General features: G+C 41.9%; 1 long non-coding RNA gene across 1 annotated transcript; it reads left to right on the top strand.

Moving 5' to 3' along the window:
- The first annotated feature begins 2,891 nt into the window (after nucleotides 1–2,891).
- LOC123371886 lies at nucleotides 2,892–14,401 on the top strand. Its single transcript, XR_006579992.1, has 4 exons — nucleotides 2,892–2,949; nucleotides 7,898–8,057; nucleotides 10,829–10,897; nucleotides 13,092–14,401. It is a non-coding gene; the product is annotated as an uncharacterized LOC123371886 (long non-coding RNA).
- Nucleotides 14,402–17,645: the final 3,244 nt, after the last annotated feature.

Raw genomic sequence — 17,645 nt, 5'->3', positions numbered from 1 at the left:
TAATCTTTCCATTCGTGCTTGGACACGTGAGTTTTGAACTGGTGTTGGACATTTCCAAATCAGTTCAGCAAGATAAAGGTTTTCAATCATTTTCTAGTTTCATTAATACCTTATAAAGGTATTATGACTGTGATTGACAAAATACTACATGCCAACTATTTGCTGAAAGTAAATGCTTAAGCTTCCAGGCTTTTATTGATTGTTTTCAAAGGCAAGTTATTTAACAAGTTATTTAAACACATCTAGGGCATGTAACTTGGAAAATTAGACCATCTACTGTGTATTAAGAGTTGATTCATAACCAGGGAGCTTTTACATTATGCCACCTGTTAACTATCTAGCTGGATACTTACATGGCCCTTACCATTATTTGAGCACCTTCCAGGTATTAAATATTTATCCCCTCAGAACAGCTCTGTAAGATAAAGAAGTATTCTCCTCCTCGCTCTACAGATGCGGAATTGAGGGACGGAGGAATTAAGTGACTTGCACAAGAAGTCTATTGCAGAGCCAAGAACTGAACCCATATATCCTGAGTTCCACTCCAGCACCTTACCTTCTTCATCACTTGATTAGCACTTAATCAGCTCTTTGAAAGAGATGTAGATATTACAGTGCTGACCTTTGTGGCACCTAGAAAGGTCACAGGAACAACACTTCAATCCACATAGCCTGAGTTAAGCTCCACAGAAAGCAATTCACACAGCCAAGTATGCTAGGCAGGAAGCAGCCTAGCATACTGTGCACTATCACAGTTTTATATCCCTACATCTTTCAGCCGGTATTTTCTAAGACCCCAGGAGGAAGAGAGATCTCCCTCTCTAGGGAGCTCTTTCATTCTTAGCTCAGCAGCAGCAAGTTGTTGTTATGGGGAAAGCAGTGGACACAATATATTTTGACTTTAGCAAAGCTTTTGATATAGTCTCCCACAGTATTCTTGCCAGCAAGTTAAAAAAAGTATGGATTGGATGAATGGACTATAAAGTGGATAAAAAGCTGGCTAGATTGTTGGGCTCAATGGATAATGATCAATGGCTTGATGTCTAGTTGGCAGCCAGTATCAAGAGGAGTGCCCCAGATCTTCATTAATGAGCTGGATGATGGGATGGATTGCACCCTCAGCAAGTTTGCAGATGACACTAAGCTGGGGGGAAGAGGTAGATACATTGGAGAGTAGGGATAGGGTCTAGAGTGACCTAGACAAATTGGAGGATCTGGCCAAAAGAAATCTGATGAGGTTCAACAAGGACAAGTGCAGAATCCTGAATTTAGGATTGAAGAATCCCATGCACAGCCACAGACTGGGGACCGACTGGCTAAGTGGCAGTTCCCCAGAAAAGGATCTGGGGATTACAGTGGATTAGAAGCTGGATACGAGTCAACAGTGTGCCCTTGTTGCCAAGAAGGCTAACAGCATATTGGGCTGTATTAGTAGCAGCATTGCCAGCAGATCGGGGGAAGTGATTATTACCCTCTGTTTGGCACTGGTGAGGCCACATCTGGAGTATTGCATCCAGTTTTGGGCCCCACACTTATGGAAAGGATGTGGACAAATTGGAGAGAGTCTAGCAGAGGGCAGCAAAAATTATTAGGGTGCTGGGGCACATGACTTATGAGGAGAGGCTGAGGGAACTGGGCTTATTTAGTCTGCAGAAGAGAAGAGTAAGGGGGCATTTGATAGCAGCCTTCAACTACCTGAAGGGGGGTTCCAAAGAGAATGGAGCTCAGCTGTTCTCAGTGGTGGCAGATGACAGAACAAGGAGCAATAGTCTCAAGTTGCAGTGGGGGTGGTCTAGGTTGGATATTAGGAAAAACTATTTCTCTAGAACGGTGGTGAAGCACTAGAATGGGATACCTAGTGAGGTGGTGGAATCTCAATCATTGGAGGTTTTTAAGGTCAGGCTTGACAAAGCCTTGTCTGGGATGATTTAGTTGGTGTTGGTCCTGCTTTGAGCAGGGGATTAGATAGATCAGTGATCCTAGAGGATCTCCCAGTCAATCGTGATCTCTGGTTGTGTAATGGGGCTGCCACTAAGGCAGGCTCCCTGCCTGCTCGAGCTCCACACTGCTCCTGCAAGCAGCCAGCACGGCCCCATAGCTCTGGGTGGGTAGGGGTCTCTCTCTGCATGCTGCTCCTGCCTGCAAGCCCTGCCCCCACAGCTCCCATTGGCTGGGAACAGGGAGCTGTGGCCAATGGGAGCTGCAGGGGCGGTGCTTGCAGAGAGGGGCAGTGCCTGGAGTCACATGCCCCCCACCCCTCTCCTCAGGGGCCCATTGGCTCCTTCTGGGAGCAGCATGGGGCTGGAGTAGGCAGGGAGACCGCTTTAGTGGCAGCCCTATTGCACCGCCAACCGGGAGCCACTGGAGGTAAGTGCTGCCTCTCCTGCAACCCAAGCCCCAGCCCTGACCCCCTCCGAGAGCCAGCACCCTGTATCCCAACCTCCTGCCCCAGCCCAGGGCCCCCTCCTGCACCCAAACTCCCTCCCAGAGCTTGCACCTCTCATCCCCTCCTGCATCCCAACCCCCTGCCCCAGGTTCAGCCTAGAGTCCCCTCCCACACTGCAAATCCCTCAGCCACAGTGGGGCTTTGGGGAAGGGGCAGGGTAGATCCTGTGTTGCCCTCAAATTCAAAAAGTGATTTTGGGTATAAAAGGGTTGGAGACTATTAGACTAGATGACAGCCTGAGATCTCTTCCAACCCTATGATTCTATGATCATGTGCCCCTTATAACACTTCCTTCCCAGCTTTTATCAGGTTAGTCAGCTGAGTGCTAATTAGTTCCTTACCTCCCCAGCCTCTCCTTCTGATGACCCACCTGTCACATCTCAGCACTCTGTCACATCTCAGCACCCTTGCAACTCCCACAAATCAGACCACTCCCTCTACATAAGCTCCCACAGCTGCCAGGGTATTAAGGATTTTCTGCTGCCACTGTCCAGCAAGCAGAGGTCAGTTGCAAGAAGCTAGAGCGTCTATTGGTTAGTTACAGGGCATAGGCTCTGATGTCACTGAGATTGGGGGCTGAGAAACTGCTGCTGGGTCTGCCTATCCCAAAAGGCCAACTCCACAAAACAGCTCAGAGTCTGGAACTGCATTCTTTGTGGAGCACCATAAACTGCAAATTTTGAAGTTTGAATAGCAAACCTTTAAAACTCATAATTCCTTGCTATTCTCTTCCTAGTGCCCAAATACGTTTATGTATTACAGCTGCAAAATACATGCAATGGATTATGTGCTGACTTAAAGCTTTTCAGTCTACAACATGGACTCTTGAAAAGATCAAAGCAATTAGTTTTGAAACTGCTTGCAAACATTCATTTATTTTTCTATCTCAGTTTTCCTGCTGTTACTGATACTTTTGATGTGGCTTTCCCCTCCTCTCTTTCCTTTCTACCACTTTTCCCCTCTGAGTGAATAGAAATGGCCACACAGTGTTTCCTTTAAAAAAGCTTTTACATAATCCAGATAAGAAGAGAGCTTTCTTCAGTCTAACTTTTATACAGGTTTTCTAATCTCCACTGAGAATTAGTTTTATATTAGATTATTAAGGAAAACATGCTCAGTATACCTGGAGACTCCAGTTTGAATTTGATTTAAGTCACAAGTGCAGTAAAATGAATATATTGTTTCTGACTGAGCTGGAGTTGATAGCATTCTCTCTCTCAAACAATATGAATTAAATACAGTTCTTCACAATATTTTTTTTTCTGTTAGAAAGAAGAGGAGATTTGAAAGTTTACTAAAAAATATCAACTCTTCAATTGAATATGAAGACCTTGGGATGATTGACAGAAGTCAGATTTCTGTAGTTTTGGCTCTGGCAAACTGGTGTTTGTTTTCCTACACAAGAGGCTTCATGGAGCCAAACAAAACTGGGAACAGAAGGAACCACAGTTGAGCTTTTCAAAGTTGATAACCCATATTTTTCTTAGGCCTTCTAAAAGCTAAATGTGTGGGATTCTTCCTTCCAAATTTTATTTTAGGCTAAACATTAATGAGTTTGTTGATATGAAAATGTAAATCTCATTGACAGAGCTGTGGGTTTGACGCAAAGGCCATTGAAATCAATGGGAATCTTTTCATTGATTTTTATTGATCTTTGGGCCAGACTCTATGTGGGCATGTAGCTAGGGTATCGAGTAGGGAATTGAGGGTCCCAATAATTGTTCATATTCCCTTCTTCATTTTAAGGAAAGGAAAAGTTGCAGGTAAATGAACTAGAAAAGAAAGGATACTCAAAATTGAGGAAAAACATCAATACACAACCCACCACACTGTACCTAGGTATTGCATTGGTTTCCAAACAGTTTGTGAGCAGACAGATTAACAGTTCAGCCCAAAATCTATGACATCTTGCTAGGTTTCTTGTGAACAAAAATCTCATAGACAGTATGCTATAAAATGATTATAATGTTTCAAAATTGTATATTGCCATGATATATCATAATATACAGTACATGGGAATTATTTTGCTTGAATATGAATCATAGACCAAAGAGCAGACTACAATCCTGACTTTTTCATAGCTCAGATACTATTTTGATATTACGAAGAATTCTTGTAAATTATAGCTGATTGCATAATCTGACAGAATTGAAACCATTTAAACCACTTAACAAATATGGAAAATAATAGCAGAGAGAGAGTATATTGCATTGTAGCTAGCAGTCTGGGCTTTCTTTTCAGACACATCCCATGACCTTAATTTGATACACTGGGCCAAATTCAGTCCTGGTTTAAGAGGGTGCATCTCCACGGAAATCAGTGAAGTTGCCTCTATTTATATTAGTGCTGAATTTTTTTCCAGATAACTCACACATGATGTAATATATCATATTAAATAAATGTATTCAGTATTCCAGATGAATGAAAGAAGAAATTAACACCAGTCTTTGCTCTTCTAGACAGTAGTAGTAGTGGCTCCTTCACTCTTATTTGCTGCATAGGGAAAAAGAGCCAAATCACCGGGATTCTTTGCAGGTGTCAGAACAGCAGGATTGAGCTCCCAAATCCTGAACTGCTCTGTTGGTATAGTGGGAATTTAAACAGTGTAAAAGCTGCATTTTTAGCATGGAGGCGGACCAAGTAGAACCATGTCCTTTAAAAGTACTTCATAGATCCTGCTTGCAGTGGATCTGATCTCTTTGTCAGCCAATACATAGGTATTAGATATAATATACAGGACATTAATGGCTGTTATGTGCACAGTGTGTGTATATGTATATTTATCTATCTATATAGTAGGCAGTATGAAAGGGGAGGATTTATTACATTATACATCAAGAAAATATACACTTATTCTAAGGTCCAGCTGATTGCCGCAGGCAGGAGGCAGGGGAGGAAGAGGGGAGGAGCAAGGACGTGGCGTGTGGAGTAAAGGAGGAGGGGGGGGGAGAAGAGGCGGGTTAAGGGTGAGGACTTGGGGGAAGGGATGGTGTGGGTAGGCCAAGGGTGGAGCCGCCCCACCCCTGGTGCTTGCAGAGTAGGGGAAGCTGCCGCTGCTGCTGTGCAACATGCTTCTCCTAGCCTACAGCACCTTCAGCCTCCTTGCCTGCCTCATTGGCTCCAGTGCCAGTGGGCTGTGCCAGTGTCGGGTAAGGCAGGGGCACCTCCCAGCTACAGTACTGTACTGTATGGCAAACAAAAAAATTCCCTGGAACCTAACCCCCTCATTTACATTCATTCTTATGGGGAAATTGGATTCGCTTAACATCGCTTCACTTAAAGTCGCATTTTTCAGGAACATAACTACAACGTTAAGTGAGGACTTACTGTACTGTATCCAGGTCTGGATGCTACACTTTAGGAAAGATGTGGACAAACTGGAGAGAGCCCAGAGAAGAGCAATAAAAATGACAAAAGGTTTAGAAAACCTGTGAGGAAATGTTTAAAACACGCAACATGTTTAGTCTTGGGAAAAGAAGACTGAGGGGAGAACATGATAACAGTCTTCAAATATGATTAGGACTGTTATAAAGAGGATGGTGATCAATTGTTCTCCATGTCCACTGAAGGTAGGACAAGAACTAACAGGCTGAACCTGCAGCAAGGAAGATTTAGGTTAGATATTAGGAAAAACTTTCTAACTATAGGGGTAGTTGAGCTCTGGAATAGGTTACCAATGGAGGTAGGGGAATCCCTGTCATTGGAGGTTTTTAAGAACAGGTTGGACAAACATCTGCCAGGACTGGTCTAGGTTTACTTGGTCCTACCTGAGCACAGGGTATCTCTTCCTCCACCAGTCAGTAGCTGTTGCCACTCCTCCCTCTTCTGGACCACCCCTTTGTTTTGTGGTGCGGGGGGGGGGAGGAGGGCGAATCAGCTGTAATGATGAAAGTACACTCAAGAGGTGGCAAAAGGCTGAACTGCACTGAGAGCTGGCAGCTGAGGAGCTGACCCTGAGAGTACAAGTGCAGCAGCCTAGTAGTGTCTCAAGCTCCTTGTCCATGGAAGCACATAACTCCTAGGGTGCATTTTACCTCTCCAATCCTTCATGTAGGGCCATTCTTGTCCCTGGTGCAAAATACTACAATGTTTAGAAGAGATAAGTCTGTCGGTCTCTCCATGTGATAACAAAATGCAGAGGGTTCGCCTAACTGTAAGGATAGATTCAATCTTGTGGGCTGCAGAGACCCAAGAGGGGAAGATGGATTGACTAAGAAAAGGGAATAGTACAGCATGGGAAAGTCGTCTACCCAAGGGCAGCTTGACAGCTCCTTGGGGTACTTTATTTTTTAAGCTCCTGCAGCAGATTGAGATTCCTTGTGAATTGTTTGGAAAACGGCAAAGCCAATATACGTGGCCTGTGTGGATTACACATTGGAAATTATTAATTTAGATGGATTGACGCACAGACAATAGGTCAAAAGGCTATGGAGATCTTCAAAGGTACTTAGACACTTAACGTCCCTGTGCCTAACTATCTGAATACCTTTGAGGATCTGGGCCCTGCTGCTTGATAGGCCTCTTATGCTGCATAATCATAAAAAATTATGAGCATCAATTTTGCGAGTAGAAAAGAAACAAGATGGTTTATCCCAGTTAAATTACTTTTCTTCATGTCTGAACAATTTATTGGCATGGATAGGAAGTTCTATAGGTTTTTGCTTGTAAGACTGAATATTCTTCCTGTTATGCCAGCCAAGACAGTATTTACAGTGATTAAAAAGTATCCCTAGGTAGGATTCATTCTTAAAGTAGGTACAGGGCCTAAACAATTATTGGATTTCAGTGCATCATTTTTATATATATAGTAAATTTAAATTATGGTTTGAAAAAGATATTACCCATTTTGGAACTGTAATAACAGAAAGAGAGAGGGTCTGATTTTTCTGACTATAAGTAATAACAATAGCATAATCCAGCACCCATTGAAGTCAGAGGAGAGGCTTTCATTGACTTAAGTGTGAATTGATTAGGCCTTAAGAAGAAGAATATAAGAAATGAATCATGCTTTGCTTTTGATCCTTGATGAATTATGTTGTTAAATTACCAAATGCTAGAGATGAATAGCACAATACTAGAAATAGAAAATATCTTGTAAAAATGAAAGAAGCAACCAAGAAGGTATTTTGGACCAGGACTGAAATAGCTAATGCCTACAAAGCACTTTTCACCTCTAAGTTTCTAAATACTATACAACTGAGAATAAGTATCATCCTACTTTTCACTTTAAAGAATACTGAGGCAGAAGGAAGCAAAATGGCCACGAAGCTAGTCTGTGGCAGGAATAAAATGAAAAGCCAAGTCTCTCAATTTCTGGTGCCACGCCCTATCTACTGGGCCAGGCTGCCAAATTCAGGGTAAATTGATTTCTAACTTGCAATTTTGTACAAAAAAGAAAGATGCAATTAAGTTGAATTCAGAACTATATTATCTTCTATGAATTCTGTACAGAGTGGGCTTTACAGAAGATCCAGAGTTTTGGGGGAACTGTGACAACTACGGTGCTGTCTAATATTACAGGATTGTTGGATCACTGTAAGAGAGAACAGGTCTGATCCTGTAATACCTTCAAATTGACACCTCCTCTGAAATCAACTGGAATTTAGTACAGGTAAGGTTTGCTGGATTTGGCCAAAATAATTGCTTCTAAGGTAAGAATATTAAAATATATACTTTTACATGTATGTGTAAATAGCATAAAAATGTGATCTACAGTCCCTGAAGATCGTTTTCTAATGAAGGATATTTTCACAGATTTACCTATGTACAGTCTTAACCTAGAGAAGAAAATAGCTTTTCAATACTAATTTCTCTTGAACAGCCCATGGTTTTAAAAGAAGCAGACTTATCTGTTGCAGATGGAAAACACCCATTATTTTAATTTTGAGCACATAGGCAAATAAATAAATTCTAGAAATAAGGAACAATAATTAAAACAAAAAGAAGCTGTGAGCCTGATGAAGAAGTTATTGGCTGAGGTCCTTTTGCTTGCATTATGCAGGTCAGACCAGATGATCATAATGGTCCTTTCTGGTCTTAAAAATATATTAATTTGTCCATCTAAATATGAACAATACACTATGAAGGATTGGCGTCATCTGCAGTATCTGGAACTGGATGTGGAGTAGCGGAGTCAATGGCAGGATGGTTTTTGAAAGGGGCTGTTGATGGAAAAGGGTCAAGTAGCTCCATGATGTGCCAGAACGGAAGCAGATTTTCCTGCAGATCCGTAGGCTGTGTGCTTTGAAGGAGCTTACCCATCCTACTTCTCCATTGCTGCATAATATTTCCCCCACAGGGAACAGGTAGCCTCCATCTTATCTGACCAGTTCAACCATTAATGAATTTATCTTTAAAACCACCTTGTGATGGAGGGAAGCATCATTATCTGTGTTTTATAGACAGAGCACAAAGTTTCTTATTCCATGATTTGCCTAAAGACACACAGAAAATAAGGAGCAAGACTGTGAACTGAACACATTTCCTGAGCTCCAGTCCTGTGCATTAACTGCAAGGCTATGCAGTAGGCCTGCTAGCTCAGACCTGTGGATTTGGGGAATACTTTTTGCTCACCCATTCTATTTTTCTGACAGAAGAGAAGGTTTAACCCCAGGTGATTAATTAGTTTCCTCAGTGGGGATGGTGGTTGGGAGATGAGAGAGTGGGGAGAGAAGACTGAGAGATAATGTCACAATCCTACAGCTCCACGATAAACTGTGGAGTGACTGGAAAGGGAGAAAGATAAGAACAACATTTGACTGTGTGGTCCAGTGGAGCTGCAACCTGACTGGGAGTCAGGAGACCTGCATTCATTTTACAGCTCTGCTATTGGAGTAGATGATCATATTAGTCCTTTACCATTTCTGAAGGAAGGAAAGCAAGAGAGAACTACTAACTGTGCCTGTGTTCAATTGGGCTAATGGCCAGTATATCCAATGATATCCAGCTGAAGTGGGGAAAAAACTAGGCATTTTTTTTAAAGAACAACATTCTCCTTTTGTTCGCTGATGTAGCTGCTAGGTTCCACCTAGGTTTGTGAAAATCTATCTATTATTGCCAGGTGTTAAAGTTCGCCACCCAAAGAAGCCCATACTTTCTTGTGAGTTTTAGAAAGACCATGAGATTGACAAAGGAAAAATTATTTAAATATTTATGTATGGACTGTGGACCACAAGAAAAGTGCCTTGTGTATTTGTGATGTTCCCCTGGTGTTATCTGGACCGGTGATCTGCTATGTCACTCCAATCCTCAACTCTGGGAGCCAGCCTTACCCTGCTCTGCTGTGAGAACCCCCCACTCCCGCTCTGTTCACACACAGCCTCTAGCATGTAAGCTGCTCCCAGCTACGTGAGTGAGCACTTTTGGCCAGCCATTGCTTGGAATGTGCAACCGAATGACACTAGCCAATATCTCCGGTCCCAGACACAACCCCAGAAACCTCCGTCTTGCAGTGTCCAGTTATGCCCGCTGGATGCTGCAAGCTTATATGAGTTCATCAGTTTAACAAAGAAATTGATATGTACCAGGCTTGTTATCCCAAGGGAAGTCGCTAACATGCTTCAAACCAAACGCACTGCTTCAGGTAGAATAAACAAACAAATTTATTAACTACAAAAGATAGACTTCAAGTGATTATAAATCAAAGCACAACAAGTCAGATTTGGTCAAATGAAATAAAAGCAAAACACATTCTAAGCTGAGTTTAACACTTTCAGTGCCCTTACAAACTTGGATGCTTCTCACCACAGGCTGGCTGGTTGCCCTTCAGCCAGGCTCTTCTCTTTGATCAGTGCTTCAGTCGCTTGGTGGTGGTATTTGTAGATGGAGGTGGAAGAGATAGGATGAGCATGACAAACATCTCTCCCTTTTATCATGTCCTTTCTTTTCTCTTGGCTTTGTCCTCCTGCCCTTCAGAGTCACGTGAGCATTACCTCATCATAATCCCAAACTGACCAAGGGAAGGGAGGTGACTCACTCGAGAGTCCAACAGATCCTTTGTTGCTGAGAGGCCAGTTTCCTTTGTTACTGTGAGGCTGGGCTGGGTTTGTCCCATACATGCCCTGATGTGGTGTGAACACCCCTCTGTTCCTGGAGTGTTTTCCCTGAGCTTGTTTTAAGCCACAAGGCACATTTTCAGCCTCATAACTATATACATGAAATTACAACCTATAACCTTACTACAGCTCAGTGCATCATGAGCCTTCCAAATACACCCAACATGACAAACTTTGCATTGGATACCACACAATCATTTTATAAGGATGAACATGGGAGTGTTCCCCCGAGGTACAGAGTGTCACAGTATTTCATAGCAAGTTTTTACATGAAGCTGCATGACAATCAGGCTTGATTTTCTGTTTGTTTTATTTCTTGAACATGGAGAAGAGAAAGAGAAATATAAGGATAAAGTGCATGGAGGCAGCAAGACAAGTGTTAAATTACAATAATCAGGTAACTAGTCAGAATTAATATAACAAGATTAAAAGGGGTAAATAGTATAAAATAGTAATGGTTGATTCATTCCACCACTTCGTTTTTATATTGTCCCTTTATATTGACCACAGTAGGATTTAGATAAGGTGCTTAGATTATAAATTCTTTGGGAAAGAGACTGGTCTTATTTTATGTCTGCATGCTATATAAACAAATAAAAAAGTGGAACTTTGAACCATGTCCTACAAACAGGTCTGTGAAATGTCAAGCTGAAATTTATTAAATGGATAAGATTTATGAAACTCTCCTTCAGAACAAATTATAAAATTTCCTCCGGTAACTATATTGGAAAAAGATCAAGGAAGCATCTTGCTAATCATATAAACTTAAACATTGTTATTCTGGTAACCGTAGACTTTTATCCAAAAGTCATAATGGGGAAAAAATGGGACCTGGATCTGTACCTGAGCCTATGGGGAACAAAAAGACACCTGGGCCATCTATACAGACCACAGGTCACCTGTACTGTTAATAAACAGGTACCTATCAGGGATCCCATATCCAGCCTGTGGCTTCTGTGCAGTCATATGAAGTCTAGTGTGTAGAATTTCTTCAAGTCTAGAAAAATAACCAGTGGCTACTAGATAAATATGTCCCTTTTCTTCACACACATCTTGTGCTATTCTTTTCTAAGGCCTCTCGGTGAATGCTGTTGGTATGAGAGGTTTGTTGAGTTGTGTCATGGACTTGCATGTTTTCACCTGGCACTTTAGGACCCGCCCTATGCTAGTTCATCACAATCACATTCAGGCTCACTCCCAGAATTTTGTGAGGTCCTGATGTCCTTCATTTATATTTTCCAATATTTCATCCTTCAGGAACTGTGGGATGACAATAGAACTCTCACAGATAATCAGAAAAATTGTCACAGGTCATAGAAACATTACAAGGCATGGTTTCTCAATTTAGAAGAAATACCCACTGAAATGGACCAGTTTGCCAGTTATGAATTCCAAGCTTTTGGGATACTATATAATTTAAAGCATATTTCTTCTGGTTTCTACCAGTTACAAAAGAATAGACTAAAAGAAAGAGCAGTACAAAGTGCTAAGAGAAGTCTACCAAAAAAAAAAATCCTACACTAGCTCTTACTAGCTATAGAATAACGCCCATTTGAGTATGACCCCCATGTGAGTGACTGGAGTAGGCTCAGCTTAATTGCTTATGCAGCATTGCTAACTCATGAGTTTATTGCAAGTCTTGCAATACTTGGGGTTTTTCTTAAAGCTTCAACTCCTAGTATTTGTAGACTGCATAAGAATAGCAGCTTTTTTTAAAGTATGTTTCTAATACTTATGGTGGCACCCTAAAGGCTCAGAAGCCAAGAATCTAACTGTGACAGGGTTTCCACCCTACATTCACCCTGAAGGGGTTAATGGAGGCCAGATGGGCCAATTAATCTATTAGGCTGAAGGCTGAGAGGAAAGTCTTTCTTTATTAGGGGAAGCAGGAAAAGGCAGGGCTTCTATAAAATTAGGGAGGTAGTCTGCAGTCACTCCCTGGGAGAAGGGAGCTGTGTTTGAGAGCTACAGCAACAAGTAGCCTATGGTTGCTCACTGGAAGGAGGGAGTAGAAAGGCTGGCAAACCCCAGAGAGGAGTGAGTGCTGGGCTAGGAAGCGACCTAGGGAGTAAGCAGCATGGTTGGGGAGCGAACAGATCCTGGCTGTATGTTGTAGGGTTCCTGGACTGGAATCTGGAGTGTAAAGGGCAGGGCCTGGTTCCCCTACCCACCACTGAGGTAGTGGCACTGGCGGGGCAGTGAACTGAATAACTGCCTGGGTCACTGTGGGAGCGACAGAGATTTTGAAAGACTATACCCTGGAATGGGGGAACACCACAAAGAGGATGCTGTGGTTCCTGGAGCACGAAAGGGGCTGCAGACCAGAGAGTGAGAGAGATGGAGTGATGGTGTGCAACCATAGAAAGGGTTTGTCGATCTCATTAGCTAATCCCAAGAGCGGCCTGGAAGAGGTGCCAGCCTAGCAGTGAGTGGAGTACTCTGTGACACCAACATTTATTGATATTTTTTTTAATTTCACAATTTTTAAGTCAGTCTCATGATTTTTGAACATTGGGGCTGGTGATACTGCTTATGGGTCAACATATCAGAACAATGCTGACAGCCTCACAGATAAATATTCATCCTCACAGGGCCCTAGTAAGGATGTGATGCTGAGAGATACCAAATCTAAGATGTCTCAGGGTTTCTTCTTTAACTATGGGAATGAAGCCCTATGGCATCCCAAGCATAAACATGGAGACCAAGTCTTCTTAAAACTGCATGAGGAAAAATATTGATACCATCGGTTGTCAATGGATGTAGTTCCATCTGAAGTCCTTTCATGGCCGAGATGAATTCAAGTACTCTGTACAGAAGAGACAAGTGGCATCTTCAGCTGTTGATAAATCCTAGTAATAAAAATACTCACAGCAGCTTTGGTGAAGGAACACGATCTTGTTGAAAAGAGTCTTAAACCTGTTGAATACAAGTCTATATCTTTGGGGTCTGACAACATGGCCCTGTACAGTGAAGAACTAATGAGTTGCATAGTTTGGTGTCTGTGTGTCCACACGAATAGATGTACATACAGGATGCAAGCGACAACCCCTCATCTAAATGCTCCTTTGTGCAGCTGCTGTGTACCACAAAATCCCTCTATTCGCTCCTCTGTATCAAACAGATCATTGAAGTGTTTGCCCCCTATTTATTTATTTTTCCCCAACACAAAACATTGTAAGTGAAGCTCTCTTGATCCCTACTATGTAATATAGGTTTTGGAGCCTACTTGCTTCACAGCTGTCTTGATAAAGCAATGCAATCCACTTATAATAAAAGCAACAGCTTTAAATGAAAAAAAAAGGCAAGAAGTTAATTGAAAAACTTATTAACTCAGTGCTTCAATTTCATATTCGTTGGCACTTGTCATGTTTGTATAATCAGATTATCTCTTGGGCCCTCCAGCATTTTCACATTATGAATTTTATTGGTAGCTTGAGGTTCAGAATGGAGTTTTTAACTTGAGTGCTTGACTTTGCAACTTTCTGATCCTTAACACTGTATTGCCTAATATTGTATGGTTTTGTTTATTGATGAAGTAACCTTAACTAACATTAAATTATTATTATTTTTATTTATTTGTTCGTTTTTTGTGAATGTATTTGTAAGAGAATTGCACATTTGTGAGGAGAGAAGTAAACTTTTCTAACAGGAGTGGGTTTTTTGGAGGGGAGGGATGGTTCTGTTTAGTTTTTTAATGGCAAGTCTTTGAAGCTCCTCCATTGGTTTAGTATGTTATAGGTAGCCAAAGATGCATTATAAATACAATTTGTCATATGTCTCTGATAAATATTGTCTCAAAATATGTGGCCTGTAACATAAATACATGATGGTGTATTGTGATATGAAGGTTTTTTGGTATGAAATGGGGATTGCAACATTACTCATGCATAGTTAGGTTATCACAAATGACCGCTAATAAAACTATTACACTATATATGCCATGTATTTTGCTAAACTACTTCAGAAATGTTTTAAACTTAAAGAATTTAAAAAAGATGTATTAGTCCTTTTTAATTTTGCATCCTTCTGCTGCTAAAACCAGGTGGTTCAGTTATCATAGGACCAAGGGTCTGATACAAAATCCACTGCAGTTAATGAGTGTCTTTCCACTGATTTAATTTGGGCTTGGCCAAATGCGATGGCCTCAGAGGGAGAGAAGAATGACTGACAAAAATTTTACAAGCCTCTAAAAGTGATCCACAATAGCATTTTCATACATACTGTCATGATTTTAGGTCTGTTATCTGTAGGTCTTCCAGAGCTAGAGACTCTGTGTCCCATTGAAGAGGTGGGACTCGTCCCTTTCCAATGGTATTAGCCAACCACTAGCTCATGAGAACTGGATGAAGAAGCTTCACCTGTAGGTAGGCTATTCCATTACATTGTTTCTTGCACCTTCCTCTGACGCAACTTATTCCTGGTCAGTCAGAGGCAGGATATTGAACTAAAGGGATCACTGATGTGATCTGGTATGGCCAGTGTCTAGCCTAGATGGTTCACAAGATATCAGTGTGTACAGTAGTCACTGCTCAGATCTACATATTCCCCATTCTGGATCTCAGAGTTGTAGAACTGGGGTGAGGATGGAGGAAAGGGAGCAAAGGGGAGGAAAAAATTCTATAGCTGATTAATAATAAAAAGTGGTAGGTGTTTAAAGTTGCTCAGAGTCATCCCCGTGGAAGTGGATTAGAAGTAGAATGCCATTGTGGTGGTCATGAGGCATAAGAAATACATATTACCCTTTGGCTGTGTATTTTATCATATTCCTTCAACATACGTTGACATCTAGCTATCTGTCTTTATACTGAAATGTATACACAATACATATATGATCATGATATCGATGGAACAAACTCCTTTATTTCGTCAACTGTTATAAACGGTAGAAGCAAATAATGGACTGCATTTACTTTGCAGCTTTTACTACATCATTTGCATTATAACCACTAATCCATGTGAGCTGGGACTGCCTCTAGTATTCTGAGCTCTGAGCCCCTTTTGCACAGCTGCAGCTGAGAAGCATTCTGCTGCAGTAGTATTTCCAAAATCTGTTTTCAAAATGAATTTTTAGAAAACCAACTCTAAAGAGCTGCAGTATGCTAATTTGTGAGACATCACTAGTGAGCAGTACAGAATATATTCTGAGCATGGGAACACATCTAAGAAAAGTCATTAGTGCCTGTGTACTCTGATTTCAGATCTGCATATGCTCCAAAAAATTGAATAATTTATGGATTTAAGGGAATATTGGAACTGGTGTGTGAGGAGTCAACAGGGAATGAGCAGAACCATAGCTCCATTCCTACTACTTTCTGGCCAGCACATGTTAGCTGGGTGCATCACGATTTGCTGCTGGTATAGGACAGCAGCAAATTACTATCCCTACCATGGAGCAAGTAGGGGTGGAATATAGAAACTGCCATTCTGGAACAGACCAGTGATCCATCTAGTCTGTTATGTTATCTCCAACGGTGGTCAGCATTATAGCTTTTAAATGAAAGTGAAAGAAACTCAACAGCAGTGGGTTAATCTGTTACCATTAAGGTATCATCCTAAATTCTAATCGTTCTGCTTAAATCCCGAGTCATAACTTTGATATCCCTTCCACAATTTGTTAGAATTCACTATTATAACTCTGGATATTCTTGTTATCCATACAGATGTCCATGTGGACGAGTGGACTCATGGCTAGAACTCCTCTTCACGGCTGGGCACAGCATAGCCAATCTGTCCTGCCTAGTACTCCCTTGCCAATGGTCACTTAAGTCCTGCAGTGGCCCACCTCATTTTGTGATTCACCTCTCTGGCCAGGTCACAGATTAGTTCCATCCCTTGTGGGGTAACAGATTCCCACAAATAAGCTCTCCAGTGCCCGTACAACAAGTCTTTGATCTTCTTCCTTGTGCCCTCTTAGTTTAAGGCTTTGATGTCCTTGTCCCCTTTATCAGGGCTTCACACCACCTTCTCTGGTGGCTGTTAGGGGAGCCGGAGCCCACATTCTATACTGGATTCCAGCCCAAGGACCCTGTAGTGAGCAGGCAAGGTCTGTCTATTCCGCTCATCCCTCCTACCTCCCTGGGCTTCTTCCTACCGTGGCCTTTTCACTAGGTTCACTGTTCTCTCAGGAGCAGGACTCACAGGGCTCTCCCCTGAAATCCTCCAACAAAATCTCAGACTGAAAGTACAAGCATAAACCCAACTTTTGCCCTCCTCACGATTGACCTCTCATCCATCTCTGCTGCTTTGTTTCACCTGCTTTGTTCCTCAACTTAAACACATCCCAGGGCTCTTTCCCTGGAAGAGAAAATTCTGCCCTTTTATCAGGCCTCACCACCAGAGGCTGTTCCACCCCAGTGACTGTTCTGTGTCACTTCTGGCCACCTGACAGCCTTCTCTACTCATTTGAGGAGCCCAGAGTTTGTTCCCTCAGGCTTCTTCCTTGATCTTTCCCATCTCTCAGCTCTCCAATCCCATAGAGTGACTGTAGAGTTCCAGTCCATTCTCTTCTGTTCCTCACCTGCCTGTAACTCCCTCTGCTCTAAACTTTCCTTCTTTATAGTCACCACCCAGCTCCTTCCCCAGATGGGGCTTCACCTTTAATTAAGCCTGGCCCACCATCCAAGTGCACCTAGGCAGCATCAGTAACCTCTCAAGTCCACATTAACTCTATCCTTGCCTGTGTGGGGTACACACCCCACCACTGTCCAAGCAATCTTTGAGTCTTGCTAAGTTCTTTGCCTCAATAACATCTTGTGGCAATGAACTGCACAGTCTAATTATATGTGTTTGAAAAGTATTTCAGTTAATTGTAAATTAACAGTGTGTCCAAATCACAATGGTACTACTGGGTTGTGCTGTTATTGTTTGTTATTAGTATAGCAACAACTGAGATCATGGCTCCATTGTGCTGAGCACTGTATGAACACATAGTAAGAAACAGTCCCTGCTGGGCCTTGATTGGTAGCTTACACACATACTCTTATTCAGGGCTGTGCCTAAAATCAAAATGTAGCCCTATATATACACTTCATATGAATATATATATTTTATAACTATATAAGCTGGAATCTCATCCTATTTTTGTGCACTATAAGTATGCATTTTGGTTTTTCCTGGGCAGAAAAAATAATAGCACTAACAAGCTG

This window comes from Mauremys mutica, chromosome 5 (genome assembly GCF_020497125.1).
Source record: "Mauremys mutica isolate MM-2020 ecotype Southern chromosome 5, ASM2049712v1, whole genome shotgun sequence".
Taxonomy (NCBI): domain Eukaryota; kingdom Metazoa; phylum Chordata; order Testudines; family Geoemydidae; genus Mauremys; species Mauremys mutica.
Note: the sequence above shows the minus strand (reverse complement) of the source record. Positions and strands in the feature narration are given on the sequence as shown.